The 17,335-nt window shown below is 34.6% G+C and overlaps 1 protein-coding gene across 43 annotated transcripts in view; it reads right to left on the reverse strand.

Annotated features, from left to right (window-relative positions):
- The window catches only part of STPG2 (sperm tail PG-rich repeat containing 2), a 523,536-nt gene that overhangs the window by 471,705 nt on the left and 34,496 nt on the right, over positions 1 to 17,335 (reverse strand). The gene's annotated exons all lie outside the window — the stretch shown is intronic.

Here is a 17,335-nt window from a genome sequence, read left to right on the forward strand (position 1 = left end):
TAAAATAAAAAGTTACACGTGATATAGAGCAGAACCATTATTGACTACACGCAAACTTACTAATGAGCTCAATATATATTTTTTTAATTAAGTAATTGATGTTTTTAATGCCTCACAGAAATCCGTGTGTGATTGGAATATAGATGTTTAAGTATGTTTTATTTGGGAAACTGACGTAGGATATTGCATGAACCGGATGCATTATTTTTGGTCCTTAAAATAACAGAATACAGATTCCTGCTACCTAAAATTTTCTATCCAATATGTTTTCAAGAATGGATTAGACTGATTGATTGGTTTTATGACTTCAGGTGGTTTTTGGTTTTTGGGTGGTTTTTGTGATTTTTTTTAAGTTTTTATTTAAATTCTAGTTAGTTAACATAACAGGGTAATATTAGTTTCAGGAGAATTTAGTGATTGATCACTTACATATAACACCCAGTGCTCATCACAAGTGCACTTCTTAATACCCATCACCCACTCACCTCCCCTCCAGCAACTCTATTTGTTCTCTATGGTTAAGCGTCTCTTATGGTTTGCCTCCCTTTCTTTTTTTTCCCGTTCCCGTATGTTCATCTGTTTTGTTTCTCAAATTTCACATAAGTGAAATCATATGGTATTTGTCTTTCTTTGACTTCTTGCACTTAGCATAATGCACTCTAGGTCCATCCACGTCATCGCAAATAGTAAGATTTCATTCTCTCTGATGGCTGAGTAATAGTCTGTTGAATATATACCATATTTTCTTTATCCATACATCAATTAATGTCATTTAGCAGTAGATTCGACTTAAAAAAAAGGGGCTCTGTAAAATAAACTATCAAAAAAACAACTTGAAAATTTTTTCTACATTTTTCTACTTAAAAATGACTACTACAGTTTTATGGAATCTGGACATTGCCAGCTTACATTAAAATCCCTCCATTCTTTCCATCTTCAAGGTTCTCTCGGTACTCATTAAAACAACCTCACTGGCCAGCTAGATTACTCTGACAACTACTCAAAAGTTATGTTTTCTACTTCAACTCAAAATGTCCTCATTTGCTACCGGCCATCAATCTGTTGCCCAGTATTTCCTTTAAGAGCTAGCTCAGGGCAGCCTGGGTGACTCAGCGGTTTAGCGCTGCCTTCGGCCCACGATGTGATCCTGGAGACCCGGGATTGAGTCCCATGTCAGGCTCCCTGCATGGAGCCTGCTTCTCCCTCTGCCTGTGTCTCTGCCTCTCTCTCTCTCTGTGTCTCTCATGAATAAATAAATAAAATCTTTAAAAAAAAAAAAAAAAAAAAAGGCTAGCTCAATGTGATTTTATTCCTTCATTCAATAATTCTTTTAATCTATAATGTGCTAGGGATTTAAAATCAATAAGACATAATCCCTGACCTCAAGAGTGACATGGTCTGATGGTAGAAACAGATAATGATAATACAGCATGATAAATGTCATGATTGAGATAATTGTAAAGTATTAGGAGTTGATTATCAAAGAATGAGTGGAAGTCAGCCACATGAAGGAAAAAGGGGGTATTCCAGGGGAAATACTACCTTATGCAGAGTGAGAAAGGTGGGGAATGAGCAGAAAAAATTACAACTCAAGAAACTGAGGATAGCTCAGTATGACTAAAACATTATGGACATAGAGGAGAATTGTGAAATGTGCATTTGGAGAAGTAGTTTAGGGTCAGATTATAATGGCTTTGTATGTCATAATTAGTATTAAAACCATTTCATTCTGTATATCCCTCTATTTCACACATACTGTCTTTTTCAACCCTCATAGATTTACGTCATTCATTCATTCATTCAGCAAATGTTACAGAAAATACCATGTATTTTCTCTAATTGTTTCATATATGTGATTTGTGTCTCCAATTAGAAGGCAAAAAAGTTTTTTAAATATCTGAAGTCCTAAGCAACTAGTGTAATGCTAACCATACATTACTCACTTTAATAAATGCTTCTTTAATTGAAATCTTAATAACTTAATTATTAGGTTATTTAAAATAATTAACCTAGCTTTATTTTGGCAATAATCCAAAATTAGCAAAAAGTAAATAACAAAAGCAGAGAATTATAGTGGCAAGAACTATAAAATCTCAACTTTAGAAAAAAAAAAATACTCTAGCTATTCAAAAAGAGCTTTTCCTTCTGCCTTCTAATTTAGGCAAGCAAGCTTCTTAAAAGACTGAGCAGCCTATATTCATAAGATCCTCTTCTTTGTCATCCATCCTGTTTTTTTTAATAAAATAATTTTTTATTGGTGTTCAATTTACCAACATACAGAATAACACCCAGTGCTCATCCCATCAAGTGTCCCCCTCAGTGCCCGTCACCCACTCACCCCCACCCCCCGCCCTCCTCCCTTCCACCACCCCTAGTTCGTTTCCCAGAGTTAGGAGTCTTTATGTTCTGTCTCCCTTTCTGATATTTCCCACACATTTATTCTCCCTTCCCTTATATTCCCTTTCACTATTATTTATATTCCCCAAATGAATGAGAACATATAATGTTTGTCCTTCTCCGACTGACTTACTTCACTCAGCATAATACCCTCCAGTTCCATCCACGTTGAAGCAACTGGTGGGTATTTGTTGTTTCTAATGGCTGAGTAATATTCCATTGTATACATAAACCACATCTTCTTTATCCATTCATCTTTCGATGGACACCGAGGCTCCTTCCACAGTTTGGCTATTGTGGCCATTGCTGCTAGAAACATCAGGGTGCAGGTATCCCAGCGTTTCATTGCATATGAATCTTTGGGGTAAATCCCCAACAGTGCAATTGCTGAGTCGTAGGGCAGGTCTATTTTTAACTCTTTGAGAAACCTCCACACAGTTTTCCAGAGTGGCTGCACCAGTTCACATTCCCACCAACAGTGTAAGAGGGTTCCCTTTTCTCCGCATCCTCTCCAACATCCTCCCACAAACAAATGGTGTGAGGTGGTATCTCATTGTGGTTTTAATTTGTATTTCCCTGATGGCAAGGGATGCGGAGCATTTTCTCATGTGCATGTTGGCCATGTCTATGTCTTCCTCTGTGAGATTTCTGTTCATGTCTTTTGCCCATTTCATGATTGGATTGTTTGTTTCTTTGGTGTTGAGTTTAAGAAGTTCTTTATACATCCATCCATTCTTAAAACCACTGTAGTCTATTGTCTGCAACCTTGTCCATCAGAGTGTTTTGCTAAAATAATCATTGATTTCAAAATTCTGCAAGGTTCAGTGGATCCTTTTCAGATCTTATCTTTATTTACATTCAAAGTATATAACACGGGTGGCAACTACTTTCTTGATATTCAATCCTCCTCTGGTTCCTGTGAGATCACTCCTTCCCCATTCTACTCATACTGCTTTTTTTATTATTGATTTTTTTCTTTTATTTAAATTCAATTAGCTACGGTATAATACATCATTTGCTTCAGAGGTAGAGTTCAGTAATTTATCAGTTGTGTATAACACCCAGCGCTCATCACATCATGTAATCTCCCTAATGCCCATCACTCTGTTACCCCATCCCCCCAAATCCTCCCCTCTGGCAACTCTCAGTTTGTTTTCCTATAATTAAGAGTCTCTCATAGTTTTTCTCCCTCTCTGATGACCTACTCATACTGTTTTTAATCCTCCTTCTCTGTTCCCTAGATTCATCTTCCTCCACTTATTCACTACATGTTGTCAATCTCAGGTTCAATCCTCACTCCTTATGGATTATATAACTTAACCCAAAGACTAATTGCTAAATCCCCAGTTCAGATTTTTCTCAATTTTTAGCCATCTCAGGACACTTCCACTATATAATTAATAGATGCTTAAAATAATCTGGTTTCCCAGTACTACACGTCACTCCCATACATACACTGTACACACACACACAGTGGCATGCTTTCTGTGTTCTCTCCAACTCTCTACTATTCATATAGTACTCTAAGTAAGAAATCTAGCAGTCATCCTCAACACTTCCTTCCCACTCATCCTCCCACATCAAATTAATCCTTAGATAAAATCAATGTTAACATACAAATATATGCCACTTTCCCCTCATTTCACTATCTTAATACAGGTATTCACTATGTGAATCACTAGGTACACCCTCATGATTTCTCCTTCTCTCCCTTTCCCCACATCCTATACATTTGACTCGTAGTTAACTATCCTATTTTTCTAAAATCACAAAGCTGTTTCCTGCTCAAAATATTTACTGATTCAACATCACCTACAGATAAAAATAAAAACTGCTTCTTTTCTCAAATTTTCATGGCTTTACACATTCTCTTTGCCTATAATGTTCTATTCCATCCAAATAACTACCAATCCTTCAAAACACAACTCAAACATATTTTGAAACCCTTTCTGACTTCTGCAATCTTCCAAGAAGAAATGAGTTTCTCTTTTGAAGTCCACTGTACCTGATTTTAATATTATCATATAATTTTTTACATATCTGTATCTTCCATTAAAGTGAACTCCTTGATTTAAGAACTTCTGCACTAATCATCGTCTTTCTATCCACAGCATGGAGTAGGTATTCAATAAATATCCATTAAATGAGTAATAGTAATATTACTGAGTGTTAACAAATGACAGACACTGTGTTAAGCTATATGTATGTGTATAAATGGTTACACCTCTTTAGAGACTCACAATAACCTTTTTTGTAGATATTATTCAGATTTTAGAAATCTAGAAGGAGAAACATATAAGCTAAAGTGGCAAAATAACTTCCCAAGGTCATGTAACTAGTATATGATGTAGCAGAAAACTGCAATATGATTCTAAAGCCTGAACTCTTCACCACTAAATCATTAATAAATCTACGAATGCTTTATTTATATTCTATAGTTATTAACATTTTACTACAAAGGAGTATGACTTCAGTGTATTAAAGTCAATAATAACAGTACAAACCAATTTACAATTAGACTTGAAAATATCAGATGCTCTTCCAAAGATAATCACTGAGCAATAAATGTTTCCGAAGTTGTTCCTCACTCCTTTTTTCACACATAATTTTGTCCATTAGTCTTTTAATAATTCAATCCTTTCCTCCCATTCTGACACCTTTTCTTCCCTCTTTGAAATCCACTATTGAAATTTAAAAAGTGAGCATTCCAACATTTAGGTACAGTAGCCATTACACAAACAATCAATTTGTGTTTCGGGGAGAAAAACACATTTAATTGTGTGCAACTCTGCCTAAGTCTTTGTTTATCCTTAAATTCAAATTCTTTGAGGCTACCACTACATATTACTAACTGCAGTCAATTGTCAAGTACCTGTTATAATGCCAACCATTCAGGTAATTTATTAAATATTAAAGATTAGGAATGATAAGTGAAAAGGTAATATTTTTGCATCATAAATAAGGGAACAATCCACCCATAAGAGAAAGCCATTAGTAATAATAGAATGTCAAGCTTCCCAAAAATGTCACAAAAAGCTACATATTATTTCTCCCTCTATGTTCTTCTTATTAATGTTTTTAAGCATATTTTTATTTACTTGGAACTATATTTTTCTACTCGAGAGCTAGATCTACTTACTATTCATTTATGATTAATAAATTACTTTTAGGTAATCGACTAAGCCAGAGAAAAACCTAGTTTATAAATTATACCTTTAAAATATAACTTTTAAAATACTAAGAGTTTTCACAAATTTATATTCCATTAATGAAGAGAAATGACAGCTCTATAATTTATTTTGCAACCAGAGTTTAAATAATATTTTAATATATTTACTGCTGGGGCACCTGGGTGGCTCAGGGGTTGAGCGTCTGTCTTTGGCTGAGGTTGTGATCTCAGGGTCCTGGGATAGAGTTCCTGCAGGGAGCCTGCTTCTCCTTCTGCCTATGTCTCTGCCTCTCTCTCTGTGTCTCTCATGAATAAAAAAGATATATATTTTTTAAAATATATATATATATGTATATATACCTACTGCTAAGTTATTTCCATTGGCAGAACTTACAAAGAATTAAAATTTCCAACTTAGGTTTGCTCAGGAGAACTACTAGACAAATTCTCAGGACTCTGGATGGCTCAGCGGTTGAGCATCTGCCTTTGGCTCAGGTCGTGATCCTGGGGTCCTGGGATCAAGTCCCACACTGTGCTTCCTGCATGGAGCCTGCTTCTCCCTCTGCCTCTCTCTCTCTCTCTCTCTCTCTCTCTTTCTCATGAATAAATAAATAAAATCTTTTTTAAAAAGGACAAATTTTCATATCTTATAATTTTTAAATATTTGTTTTAATGAATATGGGAAATAAATTAGTTTATGTCCATAAAACTTCAAAATATTAGCGCCACCTAGTGAAATTTTACTGTTTTTTAACTGATAAGAAGCTATTATAGCAACTTCATAAATTTTGCATTACCAAATCAAAGAACTTCAATAGAAAACACTGCTAAATGTCTTCGTATATTAAGGATTTCACTAGTGTAAGGAAGATATTAAAAAGGATTTTCATTGTCAAAAGCAAGAAAAATTCTTATGGAAAATATTCAGGCTGAATAAAAGTTAATTTTGTGAGTTTTTTTTAAAGATTTTATTTATTTATTTGAGAGAGAGAGAACACAAGCAAGGAGTAGGACCAGAGGGAGAGGGAGAAGTAGGCTCCCCACTGAGCATGGAGCCCGATGCAGGATCATGACCTGAGCCAAAGGCAGACATTTAACCAACTGAGTCACCTAGGTGCCCCTAATTTTGTGTTTTTTAACAGAAGATCTCATTACAGTAGAGCACCATAATATATTCCAAAGATGTACTGAAACATCACTCATATACAAGAGAATTAGATAGATCTGAAGACTATGATAATTTTTTTTTATAACTTAGTCATTCACTAAATTATATTAATATTATATTTTGTTGTTTCATCAGAAAATGCTTAAATCCAAGGACACTAGAGTCCTTACTTATTTTACGCCTTTTTTTTTAAGATTTTATTTATTAATGAGAGACACACAGAGAGAGGCTGAGACATACACAGAGGGAGAAGCAGGCTCCCTACAGAGAGCCTGACAGGGGACTGGATCCCAGGACCCAGGGATCACGACCTGAGCCAAAGGCAGATGCTCAACCACTGAGTCACCCAACCGCCCCTATCTTACTGTCTTAGAAGAATGAGCTTTAATCTTCTAAGACAGTAAGATAAATGGGAGCAAAAAGAAAAAAAAGAATTATTTCTTTAAATTTAAATTTTAAAATAACTGCTCATTTTTCAGATCTGTAATTAATTTATCAAAAAACATTAATAAACATTATTCTCACTCCACTAACTATAGGTATATCAAAAAACAAGCAGGATGAAAGATTCCTATCCCCTGGAAACAATAGTTTAATTGCGTACATAAAATTAACATTTTTTAAAAGATTCCATTTAGGGCAGTCCCGGTGGCTCAGTGGTTTAGCACTGCCTTCAGCCCAGGGCGTGATCCTGGAGAGCCGGGATTGAGTCCCTCGTCAGGCTCCCTGTAAGGAACTTGCTTCTCTCTCTGCCTGTGTCTGTCTGTCTGTCTGTGTGTGTGTGTGTGTGTGTGTGTGTATCTCTCATGAATAAATAAATAAAATCTTTAAAAAAAGAGATTCCATATGTAAGAAATAACGTTATTTAAATTAATCATAAATGTTATTCATAGTTATTCAAATTAATCAAAAATAATAAACATAAATTTTCTAATCATAGAAAAATCAAATTTGCAGAACTCTTACAGTCAAAAATAAAAAAGATAATCAATTTTAAAATAGGCAAAGACTCTAACTAGATATTTCCCTAAAGAAGAGATACAAATGGCCAATAAGTATATGAAAAGATACTCAACATCAGTTTTTAGAGAAATGCAAGTCAAAACCACAATGATACACCATTTCATACCAATTAAGATGGCGACAATCAGAAAGATAAACAATAGCAAGTGTTGCAAAGATGTGGAGAAATTGAAACCTTCAATTTTATACTAATGTAAAATAGTACAGCTGCTTGTAAAACAGTTCCACAAAAATTTAAAACATAAACATAAGAATTATGATATTATCCAACAATTTCACTCTCAGGTATATATCCCAGAGAAATGAAAACATATATCCCAGAGAAATGAAAACACAAAGACTTACATATTTATGTTCATAGTAGAATTATTTTTATGCTCATTCTTATGCTTTTGTTTACTATAGTATTATACTTATTATTTTTATTCTTAACCAAAAAACATAATCGACCCAAATGTCCATCAACTGATAAAATGGATAAACAAAATGTGAAATATCCATGTAATGGACTATTGAGCTATAAAAAAATGCAATGTTGATACATGCTACAACATGAAAAATATTATGCCAAGTAAAGAAGCAGGTCACAAAAGGACAAATATTGCATAATTCCATTTATATTAAATGCCTAGATAGGCAAATCCACAGAGACAGAAGTAGATTAATGACTGCCTACAGCTGGGAGGACTGTAATAAAATGGGAGTGAATATAGTTGGGGGGAGTTAAATACACTAAAATTGATTGTGGTGATGGTTGCATAACTCTGTGAATGCACTAAACCATTCAATTATTAACTTTTAATGGATGAATTATGATATGTAAATTATATCTCAAAGAGCTTTTTTTAAAAAGTAAAGCAAACTTCTAAATTTAAAAAGAAGTTCATTTTGAAATAAACTCTAAATGACATAGGAAAAAAAAGATGAACACGTTAAGAAATAAATCTGACAAGACTACACTCTCTCTTCTAGTATATGTTAATTTCCCCTTATACAGAAGTAAAGGGAAGGGAATGCCCTGGATTATCAAGACCTAGAGAGTTCAGAGAAAGAACTTTGTAAAGATGTAAAAACATAAAAACCATAAGGAGAAGCCAAACTCTAATAAGTCAAAAAGAGGAGTCTGAATGTGTAAATTACAAGCCAGAAATCTGAGTGAGATCCAGGGAAACAAAAGAAAGAGCAATGGGCTCCATATAAGAGCATTCCAAGACAGTTTTAAAGAATCACTACCTATAAATAATTTTTATATCATCTATTGAAGGAGTCAATACATCAATTGAATTTAAAGAAACAAAAAATGGAATGAAGCTAGTCAGCTTACCCCATACCAAATTTATCAACTTTCCCAAATCATACTTCCTACAATTGCTCTTAATGTGTAGGAGAGGCACTCCAAAATGTTTTTTTCCTGACACCTTTAAAGCTGGTCACTCCCGTTTCTTTCCCATCCCAGCCCCCAAGATTAAGATATTTCTCCACTCTATTGAAAATTCTGCAGTCTTCACCACTGAAATCCCTCTCCATATTCTCATTTCTATTCATCTGCATTTGGGGGGTTAAGACTATAAAGGATATACAACAAAATAAGACTCAATTTTTGTGGCAATATCTGAAGTTAAGGAGCAAGTGTTAAGAGGAAAAAAGAAAATAGGGAGGCCATTTCCTCCATGTATTTTCTCTTCTTGCCTATGAGTAAGATCTCATGAGTAAGGGAATGGAAAGAAAACAAAAGATTGTGGATATGTGTGTTTGAGCATGGGCCCTAAGCCCTACACTCCCTACCTAAATGCTAAATTAAAGGATAGGAAGGACTGATCTATCCCAGATAGGTTTGCGACTCAAAGAAAACCTATACATAATTTCCTAGGGAGTAGCTAGAGAAGTGGCAAACCATAGGGTTCATTCAACCTTCAGTCGCATGTTGAGAGTTTAGCTCAACTACTCCCTATTGCTACCTCAGCATCCATTTTGTGTAGCCAGGCAGCCTACAGGTGTCTTGAACTGACACCAGCCTCTTCCTTGAGGGTATGCCCTAGATAAAAGACTATAGAGTCACAAGTAAATCTAAATTCCTGATATGACTCCCACTCCCCCAGCAGCCCCTGTGATAAGCACTTAACCCTGCTTCCCAGGGCCTTCCCCTTGTGCACCTCTTAGATAAGATTCCTTTAAAGCTTATCAAAACTCTACTTTTTTATGTTTAAATTGACCAATCCAAACTTAGCCCAGGAACCACAAAGCACTCCATTGATAGGCCCTAATAAAGGCATATGCCCTAAAAGTTGTACCATGCTCTCTGGTTGCACCTGCTTTGACCTGCCCAAATGATCCCTGAAGCATGCCCTGTACCTTTTCCATAACCTGTGAGTAATAAACCTCTATTTCAGTTTCCTTGCAGTCTTTTGGTGAACCATGGCTCACCATCCCCAGGGCTCTACTTAACAAATGGTAATTTAACAAGATCACAACAGTGCAACAGACTCAAGGCTATATCTGTAGAAGCATTTTCTTCCCCATGAAACTGAACTCTTCTATCCTCAGTGGCCATAAGCAAATATCCTTTTCTTCTACTCCCTCTATCCTACCTACCTCCTGTTGACTCTCATTTTTATCTTTCAGTTCTCAACTTTGCCCTATTCTTACAGTCCATTAAACCCTTTCTGATTTCTTTTATCCGCTCCCTGACCATCCCCACGCCCAACACAGCTTTGATTCATAGTTAGCCATTCTGGCCATGAAAATCCTGATTCTTTCATATTCTCTCCATTTCACCATATTTATAGCTCCAGTATCCAACAATGTATAGCATACAATACAAATCCCTACTCCTACCTCCATATTAACAACAGGCTTTTGCTGATCACTATCAAAAGGGACCTTCTTCTGTTAACCTGGTACTATTTTATTTACCTCAGTTTAACTCCTTGTCACATTCCTCATAGTGTATATTCAATCTTCTCAAGTGCTGAACTCTCAAGTGCTACCTCCCTCATCCTCTAGAGAGATATGTTTTGCATATGTCACCAAAATGATATATGCTATCCAAATAAAATTAGTAAATCTATATCCCATGCACCTCAATATCTTTCTTTCAGGGGTCAACAAACTATGGTCTATGAGCCAAATCCAGTCTAATAATCATTGAGAAATTACCATTTATCATTATATAAGCCAAAAAAATTAGATTTTAACAAATGGAAAAGACTCCATCTTCCCTTGTTATCTCAAAGTGTAAATTAGAAATTTCTACATCTTTGCTATGACAAAAAAGCACTGAGAAGTGCTATGTACAATTAAGTTCCTATTTTCAACTAGTTCATTCAACTTAATTCCTTATTCCTTTTACTATTTATAGGGTAAAGAAATGAGAAGTTAATTTTTATTATTAGGCACGTTGGAATACTCCATGGAAAAAGTTGTGGGGAAAAAATCATTTTGAACAGTATTAGTTTCATATTATACTAAATATGAAGAAAATATCAGTATGTTGTTATCTACTTTCACAATAACTGTTCTTTGATACCCCAATATTCTTATTTTATCAAAATTGTTTTCAGAGTTGATTTTTAAAGGAAAAAGAGGCAAACTACATACAGTTAGAACAGAGGAGCCCTTAAGTAAACATATCTTGTTTAAAATTTGTTTTTAAAAGTGCATGTATAATTATAATGAAATTACCCTTAAATACGGTCAAATTTAAACTATACATTAGATTTCACTAGAAAATGACACACCAAGCAGCAGTCAAATCTTCAGCTCTTTAGAGCATTCATATCTTCTACCACCTACTCCCCTAACATACCAAGACTTGTACTATAACCATTCCTTATCTTTTACAATTTTTCCATGTATAACAAATAACAGTGATATATAATACGATAATACTGATATAGTATTTTTGCATATAATTCACAATAATTATAAGTGAAAAATACAAGATAAAAGTAAAATGATAGCGGTATATATTTAAAGTGTACCATTTGATCATTTTATATACAAATATAGTGAAACAATCACCACACACAAGCTAATTAATATATCCATCACCTGAGAGATTTACCATTTTCATTTTCTTTTTTCTGTTGATGGTAGATCCTTCCATACTTCTTTTTGTATAGAGTTTCAATCATGAATGGGTGCTGAACTTTATCAAATGTTTTTTCTACATCTATTGAAATGACCACATGGGGTTTAAAGTGTTGTATCATGTTGTATATGTTGAACCATCCTTGCATCCCTGAGATAAATCACACTTGGCCATGGTATATAATCCTTTAAATACACTCTTAAATTTTTTATTTAACAGCTAATATTTTATTAAGAATTTTTACAACTATAATTCCTCAGGGATATTGGGATGCTAGACTCATAAAATGAGTTTGGAAGCATTCCCTCTTCTATTTTCTGGAAGAACTTAAGGATTGGTATTAATTATTCTTTGAATGTTTGGTAAAACTCACCCATGAAGATATTAGGCCCTGGACTTTTCTTTGTTGGTAGATTTTTTTATTACTGAGTCAGGTTCTTTGTTATTGGTCTGTTCAGGCTTTCTATTTCTTCCTGATTCAGTTTTGCTAGGTTGTATGTTTCCAGGAATTTATTTCTCATTAAGTAGTCCAGTGGGTTTGTATATAGTTGTTCATAATGGTACCCTTACAGTCCTTTTCTTTTTATTCTGAGGCATCCATTGAAATGTTTACTTTCATCTGATTTTTCTGAGTCTTTTCTCTTTTTCAGTCTAACAGTTTGTCTATTTTATCTTTTAAAACACTAATTCAAATGTTTTATTTTCTTATTCTCCTTCATTTGACTTACTCTGCTCTATTTTTTTTTTAAGATTTTAATTATTTATTCATGAGAGACACAGAGAGAGAGGTGGAGAAGCAGGCTCCATGCAGGGAGCCCAGTGTGGGAAATACTTTCACATTAGAGTTAAAGTAATTTACACACCATTGTTACTACTATATTAACCTATGTATGTTTATATGTTCACCTTTACCTATAAGATTTCATGCTGCTGTTTAGCATGTTTTCTTTTCAATTTGAAGAAATATGTTAAGTATATCTTGTAAGGCAGATCTAAGAGTGACAGTTATTGTTTATCTGGGAAAGACATTTTGTCTCCATTTTTAACGAATAATATTCCTGGGTATAGTATTCTTATTTGGCTGTGTTTTGTTTTGTTTTGTTTTGTTTTTCAGTTCTTTGAATACATCTTCTCACCCTATATCAAAGTTTCTACTGAGAAATCAACTTACATTCTTGGGGAACAGTTTTCAGAGGAGTCTTATACATGATAAATCACTTTTCTCTTATTGCATTAAAAATTCTCTTTGTCATTGACTTTTCACAATTTAACTATAATGCATCTCCATGTAATCTTTGGGTTGATTCTATTTCAGGACCTTTGAGCTTCATGAATTCCCTCCAAAGATTTGGAAAGTCTTCAGCCATTATTTCTTTCAGCTCCTTTCTCTCTCTTCTCCTTTTGAGACTTCCAAAGTGCATATATTGATTCTCTCATGATGTGGTATAAATACTGTAAGAATCCCTCATTCTCTTCCATTCTTTTATCTTTTTTTCTCCTCTGACTGAAAAATTTCAAATGAACTTTCTTTGTGTTGACAAGATTCTTTCTTCCATTTGAATGAGTCTACTATTGAAGCTCTCTATTGCATTTTTCATTTCATTCATTGTATTCTTTAGCTCCAGGATTTGTTTAGTTCTTTTTTTGTTATTTCTATCTCTGTTAAACTTCACATTTTATTCAACTATTATTATTTTGATTTCATTAAGTTTTCTAACTTTGTTCTCTTAAACGTCACTGAACTTCTTTAAAACAATAATTTTGAATTTATTGACAGAGCTTTTGTTTGGAGCCACTTACTGAACAATTATATTCTTTTGGTGGTGTCATGTTTCCTTGATTTTCTTTATTTCTTATGCCTTGCATTAATGTCTGTACATTTGGGGAAGCAGTCATCTCTTCCAGATTTTATGGACTACCTTCCATGGGGAAAGAACTGTGGGTAGTTGTCAGGGCACTAGCTGAGGAGAACAATGGCTCTAGCCCCTGAGGGAGCGGGAGCCACAGAGAAGGTTCCGGCTTCAGAGAAGGGGCAGCAGTATACACTCATAAAGCTCAGATACCTGAGGTCAACATCGCCAAAAACTACAGGGTTCTGTGGCAGCCAACGTTGCAGGTTTCTGCAGCAGCAACAAGAGCTATCGACTCCAAATATCATCACATTAGGAGAACAGGCTTAACATGAATTTTGGAGGTGGGGGGATATAAACATTCAATCTATATAACTTGATATCATGTATTAGGTAAAGGAACTGTTGTAAATATGCCTTTAGTAATATGGTAGTAAGGTATGGGGAAGAGGAAGAGTTTTTTTTTTTTTTTTTCTTAAGATTTTATTTATTTATTTGACAGGGAGAGAGTGCACAAGCAGGGGGAGCAGCAGAAGGAGAAGAGAAGCAGGCTCTTTACTGAGCAGGGAGCCCCATGTGGGGCTCAGTCCGAAGGCAGATGCTTTAATTGACTGAGCCGCCAAGTGTCCCAGGAAGGGGAAGAGTTCTATATAGTTCTATTATTAGCTCTCACTCTTTTAGTGGGCCTCTGCCTCTGAACTGGACTATGAACTTCATAAGTATTTCTTATAAGTTACACTTCATAAGTGTAACTCTCTTTTAACTGGGTTAGAATGGCTAGTGTGGGCTGGAGTTAGGTATTTTCTTTATCTTATATGAGAAGCCAGAGGTGACTGGAATTGGGCATTTTCCTTCCCTAGATCTATTAGGTGCTGAAGTGATTAACTCATGGGCGCAGAGCTCTGATGAATAGGATTAGAGTCTTTAAAAAAAAAAAAGGCATCCAAGACAGCTCCCTTGCCTCTTCCACCATGTAAAGACACAGCAAAAAGACAACCATGGACCAGGAAGTAAATCCTCAAAAGAACTGAATCTGCTGGTACCTTCTTCTTGGATTTCCTAGATTCCCAGAGTTATAAAGAATAATTTTTTCTTATTTATAAGCCATTCAGTCTATGCTATTCTGTTATAGCAACCCAAACAGACTAAGATATCCAGTAATTAAGAGAAAATTAAAACCCATAATAAAAAGGAAAAATCAGAAGAAACAGGGCAAGTATCAGAGCCAGACATGGCGGGAAAGTTCCATCACCAAATGAGAACTTAAAACAAGTAGGATTAATATGCTAAGTGCTCTGATAAATAAAGAAAATAGAAGATAAGAACAGATGAGAACCACACAAAAGGCAGAAAAGGAATGCATGATAAAAATAGGAGCAAAAAACAAGGGCATCAAATAGAAAACAGTAACAAATGTGGTAGATATTAGTCCAACTATATCAATAATCCTTGAATGTCTAATGATCTAAATTTACCAATTAAAAGATGGACATTGGACACCTGGGTGACTCAGCGGTTTAGCGACGCCTTTGGCCCAGGACGTGATCCTGGAGTCCTGGGATTCAGTCCCATATCAGGCTCCCTGCATGGGGCCTGCTTCTCCCTCTGCCTATGTCTCTGCCTCTCTCTGTCTCTCATGAATAAATAAATAAAATCTTAAAAAAAAAAAAAAGGAGATTGTCAGTGGATCAACAAATAAGACCCACTATACAAGACTTGTACAGTAGTTTTGCTGTCTATAAGAATCCCACTTTAAATATAAAAACAAATACAAGGGACACCTGGGTGGCTCGGTGGTTTAGCACCTGCCTTCGGCCCAGGGCACAATCCTGGAGACCCGGGATCAAGTCCCACATAGGGCTCCTTGCACTGAGCCTGCTTCTCCCTCTGCCTCTGTCTCTCTCTGTGCCTCTCATGAATAAATAAATAAAAATCTTTAAAATACACACACACACACACACATAAATTAAAAACAAATGGAGAAAAACATACTATGCTAATACTAATCAAAAGAAAGCAAGACAAGATATATTAATTTTAGACAATAAAGACTTCAAAGCAAGGAAGATTATCAGGGCTAAAGATCATTACAAAAAGACTCTTAACGTACATGTGCCTAACAACAAAGCAGCAAACTATATGAGGCAAAACTGATAGGGCTGCAGTAAAAATAAATGAATCCACTATTACAGTTGAAGACTTCAACACCCATTTCTCAGAAACAGGCAGACTAGCAGGCAGAAAATCAGTACGGACATAGTTGAAATCAATAATACCATCAATCAACTAGATATAATTGACATCATTTGTAGCAATGAAAGTCTGAGTTTCCACCTTAGGAAAATGAAAAAAGAAGTCCAAATTAAACTCAAAGTAGGCAATAGAAAAGAAATAAGTAGAATTAGAGCAATTAGAGCAAAACTCAATTAAATTGAAAATAAGAAATGAGTAGAGAAAAATCAATGAAACCAAAAGCCAGGACTTTGAAAAGCTCAATCAAATATATAAGTCTCTAGCCAGGTAAACTAAGAAAAAAGAAGGATATAATTACTTGTATCAGAAATGAAAGAGAAGACATCACTACAGATCCCATAAACATTAAAAGAATAATAAAGGAATACTATGAACTATATGCCTATACATTTGATAAACCAGATAAATTGGACCAATTCCTTGAAAGACTCAATCTTCCCAAACTCACACAAGGAAAAAGATATGATCCAAATAGGCTATATCTTTTTTTTTTAAATTGAATCAGTAATTAATAACCTTCCAAAAAAAAGAAAGCACCAAGCCCAGGTGGGTTCACCAGTAAATTTTACCAAACATTTAAGGAACAGATTATACCAATTCTCTACAAACTCTTTCAGAGGATAGAAGCAGAGGGAATACTTCCTAACTCATTCTATGAAACCAGTATAACCCTAATATGTAAACAAAACAAAGACATTATAAGTACAGAAAACTAGACCATTATCTCTCATGATTCTAAATTAACACTTTGCATACTGTTTGAGATTAATTATTATAATTCTATAAAATCAATTATATTATTCTGTTAATGTGTCTTTTTATTTCTAGAAACAATATTTTGCATTGCAGATTGATATTCAGAGGAAGACCAAGGAAATCAAATGCAAAGAAAATTCTTACTGAAACAGTTACTGATTTTCCAGCTGAGAATCACTTACCCTTATTCTAAACAACCCATTTTAAAATTTGTATTCTATTATCTTCAAGGTTTTTTATGTACTTGAATATAGTTGATACATGACATTATATTAGTTTCAAATATATGCATAGTGATTCAACTTCTCTATACATTATGCTATGCTCTCCAGAAGTATAGCTACCATCTGCCACTATACAACACTATTATAATATCATAAACTATACTCCCCGTGCTGTCCCTTTATTCTCATGATTTATTCATTCCATAACTGTAAGCCTGTATTTTCCACTCTTCTTCATCAATTTTTCCTAACTCCCCAAACTCCTTCCCTCTGGTAACCATCAGTTTATTCTATGTATTTATAGGTCTAATTCTGCTTTTTTGCTTGTCTTTTTTAGATTTCACATAGGAGTAAAATCATATGGTATTTATCTTTCTTTGATTTAATTCACTTAGCATACTACCC

The sequence above is a fragment of the Canis aureus genome, chromosome 33 (assembly GCF_053574225.1).
Source record: "Canis aureus isolate CA01 chromosome 33, VMU_Caureus_v.1.0, whole genome shotgun sequence".
In the NCBI taxonomy this organism is placed as follows: domain Eukaryota; kingdom Metazoa; phylum Chordata; class Mammalia; order Carnivora; family Canidae; genus Canis; species Canis aureus.